The sequence below is a fragment of the Tachypleus tridentatus genome, unplaced genomic scaffold (genome assembly GCF_004210375.1).
Source record: "Tachypleus tridentatus isolate NWPU-2018 unplaced genomic scaffold, ASM421037v1 Hic_cluster_2, whole genome shotgun sequence".
In the NCBI taxonomy this organism is placed as follows: domain Eukaryota; kingdom Metazoa; phylum Arthropoda; class Merostomata; order Xiphosura; family Limulidae; genus Tachypleus; species Tachypleus tridentatus.
In genome coordinates this window covers 28002287-28009420 of record NW_027467782.1, presented here as the reverse complement: position 1 = coordinate 28009420, position 7134 = coordinate 28002287, and positions in this window count along the sequence as shown.

The following is a 7134-nucleotide window of genomic DNA, read 5'->3' as shown; positions in this document are numbered from 1 at the left end:
TGAAATGCCATGAATGTCCATGATGTATTTAAAGTTTATTATACTTCACTAGAAGTTGATTTACACAGTTATAAATACATAATAGAAGCAATGTTGTTACAAGCACCTGTCTTTGTACTCAACACTTGTTAAATGTGAGTTTATACAAAACCTCAGGCACAAAACTACCTGGCTTAATCAGATGGGAAAAACAAAAGCCTATGCAGCAATAAACTGGTGGAAAATATGTAACATTCAACCGAATGCATGTAGACATATGTGGCTGACAAGTTATTCTTCATAAATGGAAATAAAAACTTAAAAAATAAGATTAGTAAAATTGTTAATGTAAAAACAAAGGAATGGGGATCAACAAAAATCTACAGAAATAGGTGGAATCAAATTACAAAGGTTATGTTTTCAGACCTACAACTAGAAATGCCAACAAAAAGTAATAAAGAAGACTAGAAATAGTGTCCACATTATTTTCTAAAGCTATATTTACCTATTTTAACTCCATGTTTACAGCTTATCGATTTTAGAACACCTGTACTATTTTGATGATCTCTATTCCACTCTTTTAAATTAATAATTTTTACAAATATTATTCATTGAATACGACTTTAGTAGAATCTGTTCTTCACTGTATAAATAAAAGCATAAATATTCTTCACTTCAATAAATGCAAAAGGATCAGCCAGAAAGTGTTCTGGACTTGGAAGGATGTAAATAGGCCTTTACAGTTACAACATATCAAGAGTGTTCTTAAAAATGAAAGAACCTACAACATCAAATTACTATGAAAGTGGTGCATTCAAAAGGACACAATGTTACATCCTTATGAAAATAATTTTGATTTTGAACACCTTTGGTAGACCTGTAACATTGCATCACCATGAAAGTTTTCTCAGCTCTAAATGTTACAAGACCTGTAATATTAGGTAGTCATAAAAATGTTTTTGGTTCTAAACGATGCAAAAAGACCTGTAATAGTCATGAAAGTGTTCTTGGTTCTAAATAATGTAACAAGACCTATAATGTCAAATAGTCATGAAATTATTTTTGGTTCTAAAATGATGTAACAAGACCTGTAATATCAGATAGTCATGAAAGGGTCATTGCCCTTGAAAGAAGCAGCAGGATCTGCATTATTATATCTTCATGGAACTTTCCTTGGCTCAGAAAGTTGTAATGGGACTTGTAATGTTATGATTTGATTTAACCCTCTCATCATGAATTCAGTTAAAATGACCAAACACAGGACCTCTTTGCACTCATTTCAAGTCTTAACGAAACTTGGTAGTCTTTCAGTTAACATTACAAGTCTTTCACACACAACAAAATCATATTTTTTTGAAGTATTTTTAACAAACTACAATAAAGGTTTGTCTGTAAATATATTATGTATTTGTTTTGAGGATGCAGTGTGTAAAGATTAAAAATATTTTTTCTCGTCCAAAAAAGTTTCAGTATTCCTTTGTGCAATTTATAAAACCACTTAAATACATTTCAAATGTTTTTCCCAGAAAACTTCATATTTCACCTTTCATTTTCTCTACCCTATCTTAAAACCAGATCAGTCAGTTTGATTAATCTCTAACCACCATTAAAAAAACTAAATTACCCTCTTTTATTCTTAGAATTGTAACATGAAACTGCTTTTGTTTATCTGATGTAGTTTTAAGCTCATAATAGTGCACATACATTTATAATCAAATATTGTTTTCTTGCACTTTGAACCTTTCCTAGCTACTATCTGTGCCATTATAAGGTTTAAATCACTTGGAGCACATGCAGTTCATTTGGGTGCCTTGTGAAACACTTTTATCATATTATTTATTTTACCTAATTTAGTCTTTACTAACCTAAAAGATCCCTACTTTAAATTTTAGTTTTTTTTATAATAATAAATAACAAACAAACATGAAAATCAAGAAATAAAGTATTTACCAAAACTTCTTGTTTCTTGCTGTTGATTGTCAGTGAAACTTAAGCCTGTTTTTATACTAATGGTAGTAATGCACTAAACCATTATTATTTATTTAAATAATATACTGAAGATCACAGATTAACTATGTGACAAAAGACTTTACAATTTTATCCAAGCTAGTCATTGTGATTCCTGTGGGAACCAAAGTTGTATTATAAGTGAAAATCATGCCAACCTAATCAAAACATAATTTAACACATCAATTGACAAAAGAAAAGCGACTTTCTACTATCTACAAATAATATGTAATTAAATGTAAAGAGAATTAGTAACAAATTCTGAAAGGAGGATGTGACAGATGGCAAGGGAGGATCTGATTTTCTATTTGATAGCTCTGTAACCAAATAAAATTGAAAGTAACAACAATCACAGTTAGTGAGAGATTTGTTTTAGAATTTCGTAAAGCTACTGAGGGCTATCTGTGCTAGCCATCCCTAATTTAGCAGTGTAAGACTAGAGGGAAGGCAGCTAGTCATCCCCACCCACCGCCAACTCTTGGGCTACTCTTTTACCAACGAATAGTGGGATTGACTGTCACATTATAACACCCCACGGCTGAAAGGGCGAGCATGTAATCTGAGGGTCATGGGTTAGCATCCCATTCGCACCAAACAGTGCATACATGCTGCGCTTGGCCATGCCGAGCCGTTAGTGAGAGAAACAACAATTTTATAGTAAGTACTTTAAGCTTAATTTTGTACTTTTCAAGGGTGGTGGGTAAAACAGAGAGAGAAGGAAGAATACTTAGGAAAATTCAGGATGTCTTTAATATTACCTTGTAGAATTAAGAACTTAAAACTTACATACTATTAAAATATGAATTATTGGTCAAGTTCTTATGTTATAATAATTGTTGTATCATAAACAAAAAGCAGTTTGGTAAAAGTTTGAATGTAAAACACTAAAACTTTGTATCATGTGCAGTAAAGGACACCAGGAGAGAAATAGCTAACTCTCTCAACACAGGGTCGATTTATATGACCAACCATGTGACCTCTTTGTACTTGTTTAAAATATTTTTAGATTTAATACTTTTAACTTTCAATATAGTGTGTATATCTTCACAAAATATGGCAGTGTTTAATTTTATATTGTAAGTCTTTAACATACAAATATATCATATTTTTAGAAGTATTTCTAATAAAATAAAATAAATATTTATCCATAAGTATATTGAGTATTTTTTATTTTTTTAAAGTCCATGTGTCAAGTAATTTTCACATCTAAATTAAAAATACTTTTCCTTATCTCAAAGTCTCAACATTCCTTTATTTAATCCCTAAGACTTCCTAAATACATTTGAAATGGTTTCTTTTCACAAAATTTGATAATATATGTATATTATTTCTCTAACCCACTTCAAAATGAGATTGGTAATTACGATTAACTGTGCAACCATAAAAATAAAATAAAATCTGAATTACCTACTTTAATTTCTATAATGACTTTGTATAGTAATATAACAACCCATTTGTTTATCCTAATTAGCTTTAAGTTTGTAACAATATGCATTTATTTATATTTAAATTTAATTGTTTTATTGATTTTGAGACATGACTTACTACTCTCTGGATGCTTGTAAGTTGTAAATAACTCCGTGTGCAGCTCCATTATGCTATTGAATTACATTACCAACGAGCTACTAAAGCTAGTAAAAGCAGCTTACATGTGAGCCTCAAGAAGCATCTTTATTTTATTATACATAAAAAATAACCATGAAAAACAAGAAATAAAATACATCACAAATATTTTTTTTTTCTTTGGTTGTTAAAGAGAGTTAACCCTAATTTTTGTATACTATTTATTCATTGTATTGCAATTAATGAGTTGTATTTAATTAAATACTACTCAAACAATATAAACTAATAACATGCAAAAAGTATACAAATTCCATTACCCTCAAAATTTTTCTGGCTTTCTGACTAGAACAATGGTCATTACAAATTAATCCAAGCTAGTCATTAAATTTCTTAGAGGAACATTGTTCATACTCTGAGAGAAACTGACATTTAACTGTTCAGAATAGAATGTTATACAACCACGACATTTGATAGATGAAAAACCTTGAGTGTCTGCTGGTTATAGGTAATATATAATTAAATGTATGAGTGAACTACTAATGAATTATGAAAGAAAAGATGTGATGGGTGGGTGTGGCAGAATGGGTCTGATTTTATATTTGATAACTCTGTAACCAAACAACGTTGAGGACTATAATAAAAGTGGTTTACCTGAGCAATGACAATTTTATGGAGAATAGTTTATGTACAATTTCATACTTTTTAAAGGATGATGACAGGATAGGGAAAATTCTGTATTTTTTCAAATATTACCTTATAGAGTTAAGAACTTAAAACTTATATGCTATTAAAATATAGATTATTAGCTAATATTTTATGCTATTCTAATTGGTATAACATAACCACAAAGTTATTTAATAAACATTTTAATGTATGACACTAAACCCTCGTGTTATGCACTGTAAAAATACCTCAGTGAATAGGGTAAAAGGATGCAATGGGATACATAGCATCATATCCTCATTAAAATGTTTTTTGCTCTGAAAGATGCAGTAGGGCTTATATTATTACATCTTCATGAAATTGTTTGTGGCTCAGAAAATGTAAGAGGAACTTTGTTCTAAAGGATGCAACAAGACCTGTAAATCAGATCTTTGCAGTGTATTTGACTCTGAAAGATGTAAAAGGTCCTCTAACATTAATAGAGAGTGAGAGTGCTCTTTACTTTTAAGTATGTGACAAGAATTGTTTACCTCACCATGATTCTGAACAATCATCAGATCAACAGGAAATTGCTCTTTACTATAAAATTTAATATAATGTCTAGCATTAAATTTTTAAGCAATCATACATTGCTCTAAAGTGCAGATCTGTTATTAATTCATACCAACCATCAGTTAAATGCTCTTTTATTAGATATAAAAAAATGTTTGTACAGAATTGCTCTATCATAGAAGAAGAGAATATTAAACATTTATCTTATAAAGATATAACAGAATATAATCCTCAAAGGTAAAGTGCACTAGTAGATATATCATCAATATTATATTTTCATAATGTGTATTACTAAAATTGTTTTAGTACAAAAAACATGAATATATTTATGAAAGCTTTAATTGCACCTACAAAAATGTTGATCTTGATTTGTGTCTCTAGCACAGATGCTTTGTTTTTGTTTTAAGATATTCACAGAAACTTATTCATTGGCCATCTGCACTAGACACCCACAATTTTTAACTGACAATTTTGAGGAAAAACAACTAGTTATCAAAATCCACTGCTAACTCTTGTCTGACTACTCAGTATGATTTGGTTGTCATGCTTACAATGCATGCACAGCCTCAAAGTGTAAAGCATGATTTTTTATTTCTAGTAACAAATGGTGGACAGGCATATGAAAAAGTCAAACATATTAACCAATAATCTAAAGTTGTAAAAGAATAACATAAATAAATATGAACTTCATACATACCTGTTTTCAACAACTAAAAGTGGAATATAGCAGCAACTCCTTGTGGGTGAAACTGAAGAAGGGGCAGTAAAGCAGTCATCACCTGGTTAAGAAGGGATCCAAGAGATTGCAATTCCACACTGACACAAAGAAACAAAAGGTTAAATTCTGTATTATATAATTTTTAATGATTAGTCATACTTTCATATGCCTGAACATGCAACTATGACCAAATCCCTAAAACCATGATATTTTATGAAAACTGAAATTAGGATGCCATATTATAAATATGCTAATAAAAAACTAAAACAAAAACATAAACATGTAATGCACATAAACAGCACTTATGAAAACCAGATTTTGAGTGAGAACTGATAACAAAATGGACAATTTCTATTTTGGTCCTAAAAGATGTTATAGATTCTTAACTTTTAACTCTTTCAACATGGGCTCGGTCAATTTGACCAACCATGTGTCCTCTTTGTACTCATTTAAAATCTCTTTGACATAATACTTCTAACCTTAAATAATAGTGTGCATATCTTCCCATAGTTTGGCAGTTTTCAGTTAATGTTATAAGTGTTACACAAACAAAAAAATATTTTTAGTGAGTATTTTCAATAAACTAGAGTAAAGATTTGTCAGTGAATATATGGATCAGTCCATTTGCAAAGTAATTTTTATGTTGAGATTAAAATACTTTTCTAAATCTCAAAATTCCAAATTTCCTTTGTGTCATCCCCAAAACCTTTTATAGACATTTTAAATGTTTGTTTCCAGTAACTATTTACATTTCATCTGTTATTTTTAGCTACCCTAACTCAAAATGCGATCAGTCATTTTGGCTGACCTGGTAACTGTAAATAAAACCTGAAATTTACATATACCTGATAAGAACAGAATGTAATATATCATTTGACACATAAAACCTTAATTTCCTATTGTTTATAGGTAGTATGTAGTTAAATGTACAAAGAGAACTATTAACATATCTTGAAAGAGAGGGTGTGACAGGTAGGTGTGGTAAAGGGTTTTCTATTTATATCTCTGTTATCATGCAAAATTGAAGACAATAAAAAATATGGTTTGCCTGAGCAATAACAATTGTATAGTGAGTAACGAATGTTTAATTTCTTAATTTTTCAAAGAATTGTGAAAAAAAAAGATGACAAGATACTTAGCAAAAATACATAATGTGTGTCATACTAGGAAATTCAGAATTTAAGTTAACATTGTCTTGTAAAAGTAAAAGCTTAAAACGTATACTGTTAAAGCATGGATTATTAGCTAAGCTTATATGCTACATTAATTGGTACAACATAAACAAAATTAGTTTCATAAAATATTGAATGTAAGACACTAAAACTTTGTGTCATGGTCAGTGAAGAATACATGGGTCAAATGAGTTAATAGTTACTGAGGAGATGAGATAGACAGATGGAATCTTACTTTCACATTATGACAACGAGATAAGTAGACTGATCCTAACCTTCATACACAACTAAAAGACAGATTTTTACATTTAAGATTGCCAGGAAAGTTTACAGATTTCAACCACTACAAATCATTCAACTTCAGTAAATTAACTTCAGACATTGAATATCTTTGTTGATAAACAATCAGCTTGTAAGCAATGTCAAGCCATCCAAAAATAAACAACTGGCTAGCTTAAGCAAAGTGCAACAATATCAACT